We start from the raw sequence: 16,732 nt of genomic DNA, 5'->3' as shown, positions 1-16,732 counted from the left end.
CATCATAACATTGCATTGCATAAGCCTCAAGGATCATGGAGCATTTTGGCTTCCTTCCCCTGTGGTTAGGATCTCTTTGAGAGTGATTCTTGATCACAAAGAATGTTTGCATTGTATATCATTGCTTTTCTCATTTGTTTGCTAACTAAAATGCACAAAAATATGTCATTAACCTGTGTTACTTGCAGCTTAAGCAGTCAACAGGTCAAGCATATCAAGTGGATCCTAGGTGCACAAGATGAGGCATTTCCTTGAGATGAGGACCATTTGATCATTCTAAAGAGCTTATATGAGCTAGGGTTTCATTTTGAAGCAAATTTACCAGGTGGTAGAGGCCCCAAGTTCATCAAGGCATATTCAGGTCATCTAAGGACAATACAAGTCAACTGTGCAGTCAATTGAGGGCTATGAGTTGAGGAATGGAATTTCTTCATCCTAATCATGTTCATACAAGGCCTATTCATCATGTCAAACATCTATCTTGAAGATTTTGAAGTCAAAGTAAAAGTTTCCAAAAATGGAAAGTGACCTGTAATTTCAAGTTTCCAAAAATGGCAAGTTTTTGATTCACATTCAACTTGACTTTCCAACATCAAAGAAGCTTCAAATGGTTTTTTGGTGAACATGAAAGTTGAAGATCTTTCTCTTATCTTTTCAAAAAGTCCTATATCATGATCATCTGATGAATGGTTGAGAAGTTATGGCCAAATGATCACAAAGTATACATGGAAGTTCAACATGGCATAACTTTTGATTCAAAACTCCAATTTGGTCCACTCTTTTGGCAAAATGCTCCTTGTGACCAAGAGATTTCAAATAAATCATTGCCTTGCATGAAAAAAGCTCAAATGATCAAGTGTCCATACAAGTGCATTTTGGAGGGAAATTTGATAATTTGAATTTGGTGGATCACATGAGCAAAATTCCAATCCAATGTTGTTTATTGACTGATTTCAAATGATTTTGAACCTTGCATGGGCACTGTTCACGTGCACATTAGCCATGCATGGTCACATTTGCATTTTTGGCATCACACCTCATTTTTCCTTAATCACAATTAACCAATGCCTAATCTCAATTTCAGCATGATTAAGGGACCATATATAAGCCAAATCTTAATCACAATTGGAAAGAAAGAGAATAACAGAATTTGGATCAAAATTTCATTTCCCTCTCAATTTTCTCTCTCTTCAATTTTCAAATTTCTTCATACAATTCCTCAAAATTCTTGCATAATCATGTTTATCATGCATCATTGATGAAGAATCATCATCTGGTTTGAAGAATACAGTGCAGATTCGAGCTCCACAAGTGCAAACTCATATCCATGGCTTTATGAAATTGAGCTAGATTCAAGGTGTTTCAAGTGCTAATTCTTGCATCAAGCTTCAAGTTGAGGTTAGAGGAGAAGATCTGGAGCTGGAGGAAGCTTGAATACACGAATCCATCAACTGCCATCTCAAACAAGGTGAAATTTGACTCTCTCTTTTTGCCAATTCATGTACATGATCATGTAGAGCTTGTTGTGCTGAGAACACTGATATAATTATATTCGAATTTGGCTGAGAAATGAGCTTGCTATGTGAACTTAAAGTTTGGTTGTTCAACATGTTTTTTCCCGATCCGTGAATTATATGATGAATTAGGGCGAATTAGCTATGGATTTGGAATGTATGCTGCGAGATCTTTCGATTGATGTACTTTTTATCAATTTCTAGAAAAAATTTGTGAACCTCCGCCGGATTCCTACCGGAGAAGACGACCGGAAACACTGTTCCGGCCGTCTGGTTCATCACTTAGGGTTTGTGTTTCAAACGCTGCGTTTTGGCGCCCTTGACCCTTGCTTGCACGGGTTCGATACCTGGCTTGTGTATTTTGTGATTTAATTTTTGAATTCTCACTTTGAGCCTTAGCGCGAGTTCGATTCCTCACTCATGTGCTTTGTGAATTTAATTATTGATATATCATTGGACCTGCCTGGCATGTGTTCGAACCTAGGCGTATGCATTTCCCTGAATTTCATTTCTGAATTTTCATTATCCTGGCGTGTGGTCGATACTTGCCTATGCATATTCTGAATTACATTCAAACTTTGTTTTTCCATATTATTTTCATATTATTTCATTTTGTTCATTCAACTTCAAAAAATTACTAAAAATAGTAGATCAATCAAAATTGATCCTAATTTTTTTTCACATTCTTGTTTGGATGTCTAGTTTTTTGTAGCATTTATTTCATGATTTGTTTGTTGCTGGATTTTAAATTGTGATTGTTTGATTGAACATGATGCCATATTGATATGTTGCATTCATTTGTTTGTGAAATGCTCATGGTTTATCCAATGGATTTGAAATTTGACATGCTTGATCCTAACATGTGATGTGATTTTTTGGCTTTGGTTTGAGTATTTTATCATATGCATCACTGTTTTGGACACATGAACATATGGTGTGACAATTTGTGTCACATATTTGATGTTGCATTTGTGCATTTTCATTTACATATCATTTGAGCTCTTCTGGACCTAACTTTTTGCATGATACTTGTTCATAACATGTTGCGTTAACATAAAAAATTTCATAGTCATTGGATGCTTTTCTGTTTTAATTTGGATTTTCTAATTTGGATGTCCAACTTTTTGCATATTGTTTGCCTTTGCATGACATGAATTGTTTGATGCTTTTGCCTTATGATTTGATCTTGGTCCTTTTGAGGATATCTTATGATATGTTTGAACTTGCTTCATGCAAAAGATTGACTTCTGTTTTGGTCATTTGATTTGGTTTTGACCTATTCTTTGCACTAGTTGTTTTGTACATATCTAACTATGCTTTGTGTTTCAGGTTTGGACACTTTAGCATTAATGATTGGATTTGATCTCACCTTTTGAGATGCCAATACCTTTGATTACTAACTCTTGTTGTGTTGTAGGTCCATTGATGTGATGAACTCATTTGAGTGCTTGCACTTGTGACTTACCTTGTGTATAACTGTGGATGACTGTTGTTTGTCTGTTGGTTTTCTAAATACACTATTAACTGTTTGGCTTTTGTACAGGTACATTAGTCGCTTTTAGCTCTTGCTTGAGCTTTGCTTTGGAGTGTGGTTGATACACCACTGAGGTAGCTTAGCCTTCTTACTCCATGTAGTCTGGAAATCCTGCCACCTTTTTGGCAGGCATTTGGCTGAAGTCCTCCTTAAGAGGCAATGATTGTGATTGTTTACATTTGTGCTAAAGACCTCTAGATGAGGCATGTTACTTGTTAAGTCCTCCTAAGTGAAGAGGCAATTGACAGATAGAAGGTATTAGCAATCAATCCCCTGTTATTCAGTGAGTCGTTCATTATGCTCGCACTACGTGCTGATGCTCTTGAACATAACCCAAGATCTTTGTATCGAGTCAGTCAAGTGGAATAGGGTCCCTCTTTCTGGATCCCCACACTTTCTTTGATTTGAGCTCACCCAGGCCAGGGTTAAGAGCATGAGGTCTCATCCTCATTTCCATTTTTATTAGTTTCACCCTAACTCTCAATGTTAGTGGTTAAGAGCTCACGGATCAACATCACAGTTTGGCTTGTTTGTCGAGGTTGATATGACCCCTCTTGACTAAAGCCCACCTATTTGATTGAGCCTCTTTTTTGTATATAAAGTGTTATGAATTGTTTGCTTGATTGCTTTTGCATGTGTTTGCATCTGATGCTTGTTTGTTTTGAGGAGTTAGATATAAGTCCATCTATTGGCATTCTGTTTCCTGTTTGTTTTGAGGAGTTAGATATAAGCCCATCTATTGGCATTCTGTTTCCTGTTTGTTTTGTGGAGTTGGATGTAAGTCCATCTATTGGCATTCTGTTTCCTGTTTGTTTTGTGGAGTTGGATGTAAGTCCATTGATTGGCATTCTGTTTCCAGTTTTGTTGTTAGGAGTTGGATGTAAGTCCATTGATTGGCATTCTGTTTCCAGATTTTGTTGTTCTCTTATGAGACTTGCTTATTGTTTATACCTTATGTTGCCTTATTCCAAAGGAACTTACTTGGATCATCTCTATGATCTTGAGAAAGGAACTCCTATTTGTGGTTGCATCCCTTAACCCTCACCCTTTTTGTGCTTAACTTTGATCCATATTTTCATCCTAAACCCAAACCAAAAAACTTTTGTGCAAACATTCGACTTGTTTTCAACATTAGAACCCTAGGCCTTATGCCTTTGATTTTCAAACTTTCTTTTCATAATACTCATTTTGAATTGAATCTTTAAGTCAACTTTGACCATTTTGTACATACTTCTAATTGGTTAATGCAACTCACTCAAATGTGTCTCTTTTGTGGCTCCATGCCCACTTCTTAATCAAAATTTTCATAACCTTTAGCTATTAGGTTTGAGTTATCTTTGTGGTAGATATAATACTCACCTTTGTCCTTAGTGATTGAATTGTAAGACTTCCATGCTTATTATAGGGTTAACCCCTCACTAGCATGTCGAAGTTATTCTCACATGGTGGACTTGTGGTTTTTCAGGTTGAGTTTTCTCCCTTTGATAACAAAAGACCTTAAGGCTTTTGGACCAATCAATCCACTCATTTGTTTTGAAATCTTTTACCCAACTACGGGGTTTTGATCCTTATCTTTCATGAGAGGGTACGTAGGCAATGGGTTCATCCATCCAAACACAAAATGTAAATAAACTTGTATATTCTTTTCTCATCTCTTCAATCATGTTTACACAAAATATTTTCATAAACAATAACCTTTGCAACAAGTTGTGAAAAGGGCTCCCTAGGAGTACCTAGGATGTTATGGGTGCCTAACACCTTCCCATGACATAACCAACCCCCTTACCCAGATCTCTGACCTTCTTTTACTAGTTTTGTTTGTAAAACTTTATAGGTTTTTGTTCGCTTTCTAACCATTCCTTTGGATAAATAGAAGTGCGGTGGCGACTCGACTTTGTATGATTTACCTTGGATTTAGTTAATATTTCCAATGGTAACGAATACACCGCTACACATGGTGAAAGAGTGAAGTTTAGCATGACATGGTGATGTAAGTTGGACATGCGAAAGACTAGGCATGAAGGTGTAATCATGAAATCCTTGGCATGAAGCTTAGACATGAAGCTTGGACATGAAACTTGGAAATTAGGATGTTCATAAGTCTACAGTTAGAGGCTTAAACGTTTTTGTGCAATTTCCATTTATGGCTTTTTGGCAATGTATTTTTTGTGTTTTGACCATAAAGTTGACCTTGTATGTTGATTTCTTATTCCTTAAGTAAATGGAACATTTTCCCTCCATTTGCACAATTTGAATTTTTGAATTTGGCATCTTTGAATCCAATTTGAAATTCCTTAATTAAGAGATCAATAACCTATCCATAGCTAACGTGTATAAAACCTCATAAGACTTGGTCAACAAAAAGTCAACCTTCCATGGTTGACTTTGATGACCAAAAGTAAATCTTGTGTGAATGGCTTCCAAAACTCTTGTTCATGATGTGTACCAATATCACCAATATGTCTTGACTATAATTAGGGATTCTAAGACTTAGGTCAAGAAAAGTCAGCATCCAAGTTGACTTTGACCAAAATGTCAATTGTAATACAATGGTTCCAAAAGCTTATTTTCACAAATGCACACTACAAGCAAACCCTAATACTTGAAGATTAACATCATCTTTGGCATGATTCAACATATTGTACCATAAATAATAGGAATCCTTTGAATTAATGATGTTACATGTATATGCATTTACAAATGAATGGTCTTAAGAATGAATGATTTGGGTAAATGTATGCAAATGAATCATGAACCATGAGCCAGATAACATGATAAGGTAGGTCAAATTTTGGGGAATGAAAGTTGCCCCTATTTAATCATCTTAAACCTGAATGTGTGAATGGCGACAAATTTCGAGAATTCGAGGTAGAATGGGATTAAATACAAAGACCCAAAAATTTATCCTTTGAAGAAAACATATGTAATGTAATGGGACTGGTTGTATTATCAGGAGTTTATTTTCGGGGGATACATAATGGAAGATAGACTTTGTGGGGGCTATTGATTAAAATACCTGGTTGGGGAATAAATTAGTTTGTAAAAGAAATGTTTGTTATGCAGTATGCATGTAGTGCTTATGCTTAAATATTTGATGCATGAGATTATGCATGCAGGCTATTTTTGTGAAAGGAATTAATGGTATCTACAAGAATGAGACTATGGTTTTGGTGTTTTAGTATGGTGGTGGGCTTCAATTCTCCGTCATGTGATGACTAGACCAAAGAGCTTGCAATGAAGCAGAGACTTCAGGTTACCATAACTGTTGGAGATTTCATTTTGATTCTTTCAGAGAGAGAATAGTTTATGACCTGATCGTGCGGTCGTTGAGATGCTTTCATGTATGTTGTAGACTACCGATATTCCTTTAGATTATTTCAAGTAATCAGGGCAATCCATAAGTTTTTCATTTAGCTTTTTTATTATTCTCAATATTTTGTAGTATTAAAAAATAATCAATATTTTGCAAATAATATACAAGAAAGGATAACTGAGAGAAGAAAGAGAATTTTATTTGATGTAAAAGAAAGTTTGGACATAAGATGTGAGTACAAGAATGTAAAATCCTAAAAAGTAAACGACAATGGGAATTTTTTTATGAATTTCCATTGATTACAACACATGTTATTATCCACTATAAGATCTGAATCCCAGTACTTTGCATCATTTGACGGTGATTGGACTAATCTTCTCCATCTGAATTCTAGCTGTGATGAGTTAGACTTAAGTGTTGCAATCAAATTCCTTTATCCCTAACTTTTCACTAGATATTTTTCTTTTTTCTTTTTTCTCATACGCCGAGATACCCATTTTTGCATATGTCTCCTTTTCAGATTTTTGAATTAGCGAGCCTATTATTATCATTTTTTATTTGATCCCTAATTTTTTCCTGAACATTTCTTTCTTTTTGGTCCACCAGTGTTAGTTGAGTAGCGCCTAAGAGGGGGGGGGGGGTGAATTAGGTTCTTTGAAACTTTTTCCAGTTTAATGAAAAACTTTATTCTTTCTTTTCTGTTTAGGTTAAGCAATGAACGGTAAAGTGCGCAAAGGTAAAGAACACGAAGAGATATCATGGTTCCCCTCACAGATCGAGAGTACTCCAGTCCCCTTTCAATATGATGTACCCGATTACGTCATTTAAGTAACCGGTTACATGATCGAGTTTTTGTTTTTCTGGTCCATAACATAACCATGTAACCGGTTACATCCTTCAGGTAACCGGTTACACCTGAACCAGTGGCACTTCTTCATTGTTATTCAGTACCATACGAATGCATATCTCTTGCCCTTGACCATTGCATTGTTCCACTTATATGCAGCCTTTCTAAAGGGTATAGAGTCTCCTATATATACTATACTTTTCAGATTTTATCACTCACCTCTTTCATACAAATTACAAACTTCAAATATACCAACTTTTAACCAAAGTGTTCATATATACATCAACTTTCATTGAGATATTTTTCCAACATTGTTACATACATATTTCAGAAAAATACTCTCATATATTCATACACATTGAGCACTAATATTATCCTTGTGATTTGTTTTACTTGAAAGAGAAGATCAATCAAGTGATTGATATATTTCATCTATTCAAACTCTTATGCAAAAATTATACTTGTTGTATCTTTGCTTTCTAGGATTGTTAGGAAGCAATATTAGTCACATTGAGAGGATAGTTCTCATACGGTGACTTAGTGAAAATCCAAGAGGATTGTTCTTGGTCCAAGAGGATTGCTCTTGGTTTTTGGTTATTTCTTGTTCAAGTTACCAAACATAGTGAAAATCTCTTACTGCGTAAGGGGACTGGAGTACTCTCGGATTGTGAGGGGAACCAGGATATATCCTTGTGTCATTTATCTTTCCGCCTTTACATCTTTCATAAATTTCCAAACCAGAAATATTATTAACTTCATATCATAAAACCGGATAAAATTTTAAAGAACCTATTCACCCCCCCCCCTCTTAGGCGCACTTCGTTCTTACAATTGGCATCAGAGCAGGTTATAGGTAACCTGTTCCTAAAAGATCTGCATGGCTTCCGCAAGCACGAATCCGGTTTTTTAAGACGGTGGAAGTAGTAACAAACCACCACTATTCTTTGGAGAATATTTTGATTTTTGGAAGATCCGTATGAAGGCACATCTAGAAGCCCAAGGAGAAGACATATGGGAAGCCGTTGAAAATGGCCCACATAATCCTACGAGTGGGATCAATGGCGTTGGTACTCCAAAGATAAAGAGTTCGTACGATGAAGATGATAAGAAAAAAAATCATAAATGAAAAGAAAGCTATAAACATCCTTCAAAGTGCTTTAAGCATGGATGAGTTCTTCCGCGTATCTCAATGCAAGTCGGCAAAAGAAATATGGGACACCTTAGTGGAGACACATGAAGGCACCGCCGAAGTAAAGAGATCAAGTTTGAATACATTAAGTCAAGAATATGAGATGTTTAGAATGCTGCCCGGAGAATCCATCGTGGCGCTACAAAAGAGATTTGTTCACTTGACAAACCACTTGATTGCTCTCGGAAAATCATTTACAAATGACGATCTCAATCTGAAAGTACTAAGATCATTGACTCGAGAATGGCTTCCAAAAGTGACGGCTATCTCCGAAAAGAAAAGTCTCTCAACAATGACGTCCGCATCTCTCTTTGGCAAACTTCAAGAACATGAGTTAGAACTTGGTAGGCTTGAGAAACATGAAAGCCAAGAAAAGAAATCTAAAGGGATTACCTTGAAGGTAGACTCAAAAGAAGATAAAGATGCTGACGCATTGGAGGAAGATGAGAATTTCATGCTCCTTATTAAAAGGCTCGGTAAGTTCTTTAACAAAAATGATAAATCCTTTGACACTAAAAAGAATAGACATTTCAGGAAGAAAGAGGCCACCACATCTACGCAAGATGTAACATGCTACGAATGTGGAAAACAAGGCCACATAAATCCGGAATATCTTAAACTTTCAAAGAAAGGAGGATTCAAGAGAAAGAAGGACTTCATTAATAAAAAGGCATATCTTGCATGGGAGGACAATGAAATTAGTTCTTCATCCGGATCAGATAGCGAGGAATGTGCAAACTTGGCGCTAATGGTTTCACATCATTCCGATGATGAAGAAGAGGTTAGTAATGACTTTTCTATTTTTGATGATGATGCACAAGAAGCAATTAATGAATTGTTAAATGAGTGCAACATTCTCTATAAAACTATATCATATCAAAAGAAACAAATTTCTTCCTTGGAAGAAAAGATTGAAATTTTTGAAAATAAGAAACAAGAGATGATTAGTGAAAAGAAGAGTTTTGTATGTCTAGAGTATGAGTCTCTCTCGTTCCAAATTGTCCCACTTAAAAGAGTCCTTGAAAGATATGAAAAAGGACAAATTGGTTTGGAAGGGGTTCTTAGCCAACAAAGGTACTCAAATGACAAAAGTGGACTTGGTTACTCCAAATTTTCTAAACCAAGTACAACTAAAACTATCTTTGTAAGGCCTAAGGATCAACCTCCAAAAGAAAGAGACAACACACCAAAATTAGTGCATCAACATCCTAAAAGGAAAAAGTTTATCAAGAAAAAGTCTTTCGTTCCTAGATATAAAAGAAATTTTGAATCAACCTGTTTTTATTATGGTATTATTGGCCATACACTTAATGCTTGCTACATTAGAAATTTTAGTGTAGCAAAAGGGCATTATGTTTGGGTTGAGAAAGGAACTAATTATAAAGGACCCAAAGCAATTTGGGTACCTAACAAAACTTAACTTTGTTTTGTAGGTATGCTTGAAGGCCACAACAAATCTTTGGTATTTGGATAGTGGGTGCTCCAAGCATATGACCGGTGATGTGCACAAATTTTCAGATCTAAAGCTTAAGGCCAAGGGTTATGTTACTTATTGAGATAACGACAAAGGAAGAATTCTTGGCATAGGCAAAGTAGGTGCACCAAATTTCATATCCATCGAAGATGTGCTATATGTCGAAGGACTAAAGCACAATCTCTTAAGCATAAGCCAACTTTGTGACAAAGGATTCAAAATAAGTTTCACAAAAGATGAATGCTTAATTGAAGACGAAATCACACAAGAGGTAATGCTTATAGGTAAGCGAATTAATAATATTTTCATGATTTCCCTTGATGATGTTTCTTTGAAGGTTAAGTGTCTTGTGGCAAATAACAATGACTCATGGTTATGGAATAAGAGATTTGCTCACATTCACATGGAGTACTTGAATAAGTTAGTAAAACATGACCTTGTCATTGGATTGCCAAAGATAAAATTCATCAAAGGTAGGCTTTGTGATGCATGTCAAAAGGGGAAGCACACCAAGTCAACTTTCACATCCAAAAATGCGGTGTCCACTTCTATGCCACTACAACTGTTACACATGGATTTATTTGGTCCATCAAGAACAAGAAGCTTCGGAGGTAACTTATATGCGTTAGTTATTGTTGATGATTATTCTAGATATACTTGGACTTTCTTTTTAGTGCAGAAAATTGATGCATTCAAAGCATTCAAGAAGTATGCTAAACAAATTCAAAATGAGAAATCATTAACAATTGCCTCCATAAGAAGCGATCATGGTGGAGAATTCCAGAATGCCTCCTTTGAAGATTTTTGCGAAGATCAAGGAATATTTCACAACTTCTCGACTCCAAGGACTCCACAACAAAATGGAGTAGTTGAAAGAAAGAATAGGTCATTGGTGGAACTTGCAAGAACAATGCTTAGCGACTCAAATCTTCCTAAGTATTTTTGGGCAGATGCGATTAGCACGGCGTGTTTTGTAAGCAATAGAGTTAACATAAGACCTATCCTAAAGAAGACTCCATATGAACTCTTCAAAGGAAGGAAACCCAACATCTCTTTCTTTCACATCTTTGGATGCAAGTGCTTTGTCCTAAACAATGACAAAGACAATCTTGGTAAGTTTGACGAAAAATCTGATGAAGGTATTTTTCTTGGTTATTCTCTTACTAGTAAAGCTTTTAGAATTTATAACAAAAGAACTTTAAAAATTAAAGAATCGATGCATGTATCTTTTGATGAATCTAACCCCTCCAAGGAGGATATTATTATATGTGATGATGATGATGATATAATAGAAATCCCTCAAGAAATTTCTTCCAAAGATACCAACAAAGATCCATCGGAACAACAAGAAGAAGTTTCACAACCAAATACAAATGTCAACGATCTACCGAAAGAATGAAGAACTCATAGAGATCATCCAATTGATAAAGTTATTGGTGACATTAGTCAAGGCGTTACAACAAGACTAAATCTTCAAGATGCTTGTTTGAATATGGCGTTTGTTTCTCAAATTGAACCTTCCAAAGTTCATGAAGCCTTAGGAGACGATCAATGGATAATTGCTATGCAAGAAGAGTTAAACCAATTCGAAAGGAATCAAGTTTGGGAACTTGTTCCTAGACCAAGTGATAAACACATCATAGGTACAAGATGAGTGTTTAAGAACAAGCTTGATGAGAATGGTATAATTGTTCGAAACAAAGCAAGGTTGGTGGCTCAAGGGTATAATCAAAAGGAAGGAATCGACTTTGAAGAATCTTTCGCTCCCGTTGCAAGGTTAGAAGCTATTCATCTTTTACTTGCTTATGCTTGCTCTTTAAATTTTCAGCTTTTTCAAATGGATGTCAAGAGCGCATTCTTGAATGGCTATATCAATGAAGAAGTCTATGTCAAACAACCCTCGGGCTTTGAAGACTTCAAGCATCCCTCACATGTCTACAAGTTGAAAAAGGCACTCTATGGATTAAAGCAAGCACCAAGAGCATGGTATGATCGTCTTAGAAACTTTTTATGCGAACATGGCTTTGAAAAAGGTAAAGTTGACAAGACATTGTTTATAAAGAAAATTAAGAACCATACTCTATTAGTTCAAGTATATGTTGACGATATCATCTTCGGATCAACCAACAAAGAATTATGTGAAGAATTCTATTCCATAATGCAAGGAGAAATTGAAATTTCCATGATGGGAAAGATGAACTATTTTCTTGGACTTCAAATCAAGCAACTAAAGGATGGCATTTTCATCAACCAATCAAAGTATTGCAAAGAGTTGTTGAAAAGATTCGACATGGATAGTTGTAAAGCAATGTCTACACCAATGGGATCCGGAACTTATGTTGATCAAGACGAATCCGGTGAAGGTGAGAAAAACAAGAAAGGGGGTTTGAATTGTTTTGGAAAATCAGCGCTTTTGCAAAAATAAAATCACACAGGATTTTATACTGGTTCGCTTATAACACAAAGCTACTCCAGTCCACCCGGCCAAGGTGATTTTGCCTTCAACAAGGACTTAATCCACTAATCTTGAAAGATTATTACAACCAACGTCTAAGAGAAAGATCTCTTAGTCCTCTCAAGTATACAGACTGCGCAGAGTCACTTGAGGAATATAAAACAATTTAGATAAAAATAGAGTATGTAATCTAGAGTGCTTCTAGGATAAAGCAAGTATTACAGCAGTAGTAAGAGCAAATAGAATATTTCACGTTCTGAGCAAAATCTCGTGAAAGATTGAGAGAGAGAGAGAGAATATTTCAGTGTGTTCAGGTATGTCTCTCAAAGAGGTTCGTCGTTCTTTATATATAGGTGAAAAACGACCGTTTGTAGTAATGGCAGATATTTAGTCTTGATGAGAGTTTAATGCCATAACTTCTTTGTTTCTTGCCAGAACAAGTTTGTCTCCTTGAATAACTTCTTTCCAATTATAGTTTCTTTCCATTTGAAGTTGAAGTTGTCGTTACTCTTTCTGGATAAGGAAATCCATTATCAGAGTCTGCGTTACTCTGTTAGACTGAGATCTTGGGATGTGGCTTCAGAGCTTCTGATAGTCCTCATCTTTTAGATTTCCAGTGATGTCTTCAGATGATCTTAAGACTTCTGGAATTTCTGATATACCGTTACTCAGAGTCAGAACTTTCTAGAGCGCGCTTCTTCTTCAGATGCTTCTGATATTCTGATATGCTGTTTTGCTCAGAGTCAGAACTTCTAGAGCGCGTTTCTACTTCAGATGCTTCTGATCTTCTGATAATTTGTATCTGATTTGATTTTGTATCTGATGACACAATCAGATTCCTTTCTTCTTTTTTAGAATCCTGCACACTTAGAAACTTTTCGTTAGAGTGCCTTTTTTTGGTTTCATCCTTTGTTATCATCAAAATCCTGGAATCTGTTGTAGAACATTTTTTGTTCTTACATCCGGTGTCTCTATTGATATCACAAAGTATCGAGGTATGATCGGTTCGTTATTATATTTGACGGCAAGCCGTCCTGACATAATGTTTAGTGTTTGTTTGTGTGCTCGTTTTCAAGCAAACCCAAAAGAATCTCATCTCATGGCGGTGAAAAGGATTATGAAATATCTGAAGGGAACAACAAACATCGGATTATGGTATTCTGACGCGGACTATGCAGGTTGCAAAACTGACCGCAAAAGTACGAGTGGAACATGTCACATCTTAGGAAATGCTTTAGTTTCATGGTCATGTAAGAAACAAGCCTATGTAGCACTTAGTACGGCTGAAGTAGAATACATTGCGGCCGGTAGTTGTTGCGCTCAAATCTTATGGCTAAAACAACAACTTAGTGACCACGGAGTAAATCTTGGTTGCATACCTCTTCGATGCGACAACACAAGTGCGATAAATATCACAAAGAATCCAGTCATGCATTCTCGTACCAAACACATAGACATTCGACATCATTTTCTTCGCGATCATGTGCTTAAAAGAGATGTTGAAGTCACCTTTATAGATACACATAATCAGTTAGTAGATATCTTCACAAAACCGCTTGCCAAAGAACCCTTCTTCAAGATTCGGAGAGAACTTGGGATTTTGGACAAACATGACGTATGACACGCATATTCATTACTTAAGGTGCATGCTATATATTCCTCTACCTTAATAAATCTTCACAATTTCATTTGTGAAGGTTCTATATGTGTTACATGTGCAAAAATATGCTTTTATTGCTTTTAATTCCCAGTTTTTGCATCATGTAACCGGTTACATCACTACGTTTTTGCCATAAATACTGTTTTATATATATCTTCTATTTTTTATCTTCTTCTACTTTAATTATGGTTGAACTCTCTTAAATGCTTGGTCAACATTCATCCTCCTCACTTAGTCAAGATTCAACCTATCTTTTACTACCCACTTGTAAGACCCCAAATTTGTCCCTAAGATCCGTCATGGCATCGTATCATATCATATCATTGCCTCAAGGATCATTGTACACTTTGCCTTCCTTCCCTGTGGGTGGGTTATCTTTTGAGAGTGGTTCTTGATCACCAAGCATGTTTTGCATATGTATATCATTGCTTTTCATTTGTTTACTAACCAAAGGTACAAAAATATGTCATCTAACATTGTTACTTGCAGATGAAGCAACCATTAGGTCAAGACAGTCAAAGTCATTCATTGAGCAATAGATGGTGGCCATTCTTGAGAATTTGGGCACCATGATCATTCATCAAGAGTTCATATGAGTTGTGATATCATTTGGAATCAAGATCTCAAGTGGTAGAGGCTTGAAGTTCATCAAGGCATTGTTCAGTCAACCAAAACCCTAGCAAAGTCAACTGTGGTCAACTGTGCATAAAATCAGGGATTTGATGGTGGGAGATGGTTAGAAAGGTCTCATTCATGTCCATACAAGTCCCATTTGACATTTCAAAGGTCATCATGGAAGAATTTGAGGTCAGACAAAAAGTTTCCAAAAATAGTAAGTGACCTGTAATTTCAAACTGCCAAAAATGGAAAGGTCTTCTCCTCAAATTTACGTCATCAAGAAAGCTTCAAATCAAATTTTGTCCAAGATGAAAGTTGAAGATCTTGCTCTCACCTTTCCAAAAAGTCCAAGAACATCCATTTCTCATTTGTGGTTGGCAAGTTATGATCAAATCATTGGCAATGGATTTTGAACTTCAACAAGGCATAACTCTTGAACCAAAAGGCCAAATCATGTGGTTCTTTTTGGAGCATTTCACTCTTGATGTGCACTATCATAATCATGCATCACATTCCATTAAAACTCATCACAAAAAAAAGTGCATTTTTCACTTGATTTCATTTTGAATTTTGGTGGGAAAATGTGAATTTGAAAAGTGTGCATTATATTCATTTCAAACCAATTCCATTTTCCTCAAAACAGATTTTAAGACTTGTTTCAAGTGAAATTCGCACTGTTCCATTGGCCACATATGCATAACGCTGATTTTGGCAATTTGCATAAACCATTCCATTTCACTAATTACTTGCATTATGGCTAATTAGGATTAACAAGCTTCATTAGTAGAGGGTATATAACCTTAATTCTAACAGAATTCATCAAAAAACAACTTCACAAACTCAGATCTAGAAATTTTCATCTCAAGTTTCTCTCAACTCTTCATGGATTTTCTTCATCTTTTTTGCTTTGTTCTTGGTTTGTGCATCATCCACAAGTATTGTTGAAGTGAATTGGAGCAAGATCCTGCAGAATACAAACCAAATCGTGGACTCTTGAAGCTCATGTTCATCAATGGCAGCTGAGATTTCTGGACGAATCAAGCGTTGTTGAGCTATCCTTTTGCATCCATTCAATCATCTAAGCTTGGAAGGACATCTGTTTTGCACTTCCAGGACCAGAAGTGCACAAATCCAACTTTGTTGCTTCATCGAGGTTAGATTTCGATGCTTACAATTCTTGAAATAATCATGTGCATCTTCTAGATCGCTGAACATAGAGTATACTGAGCTTTAGATCTCTTAAAACCATGCAATATTGAAGAAGTTATGTTGATTTGAATTTTGGCATGTGAAACTTTCCTTGCTCGATCTGTTTGATTTGGTTAGATTTAGGTTAAATTAATGTTGGATTGATGATGTGTGAGGTGAGAGGATTCTAATGATAGGCGTTTCATGATTTTCTGTGCATGTTTGTTCTTGATGTTGATGAACATGATGAACCGTATGAAGGTCTAGGGTTTTTGTTTTCCAGATCGTCTTTGATCCATTTGCCCGTGTGTTTGCATGTGTTTTCGTGTTTGTGCACATGTACTGGACCATGTGCCGGCTTCTGATTGGCCAGCGTTTCAATTAAATGAAACGCTGCGTTTCACATGGCGCCATATTCAAATTCCCACGCGGTTCGATTCCCCGCTCCATCAAAAATCCAAATGCCTTGTTTATTTTATCCACTTATGCCTTACATGTTCAAATGCCTTATCTCATGCATTTTTAATTTTTCTCCTCATTCAAAAATTCATAACATCAAAAATAATGATCCAAATCACATGAGGTTTTTTGCACAATGATCTTTATGATGTCTACTATGTTATGGATATTTTTACAGAATTTGTGCTCGGGTGGATTTTTAAATTGCCTAGGGTTTGTTCATGCTTATACATTCATGCACCTTGCTTGCTCTTTTGATTGTGAAATCATGATGCTTGATCCAATGAAGCTGAAAATTAACATGCATAAACTAGACATTTTGATGAGCATTTTGGCATTGAGTTTGCTATTTTTGCATTTCTGGTTTGTGAGATATGATGTGATTAATGGAGGTGTGACAATGTGTGTCACACCATTTCTTGTCCAATTTGCTGATTTTATTTACCATGCCATTTAAATGCCAAATGATCTGAATTTTTGC

This window comes from Lathyrus oleraceus, chromosome 6 (assembly GCF_024323335.1).
Source record: "Lathyrus oleraceus cultivar Zhongwan6 chromosome 6, CAAS_Psat_ZW6_1.0, whole genome shotgun sequence".
NCBI classification, from domain to species: domain Eukaryota; kingdom Viridiplantae; phylum Streptophyta; class Magnoliopsida; order Fabales; family Fabaceae; genus Lathyrus; species Lathyrus oleraceus.
Note: the sequence above shows the minus strand (reverse complement) of the source record.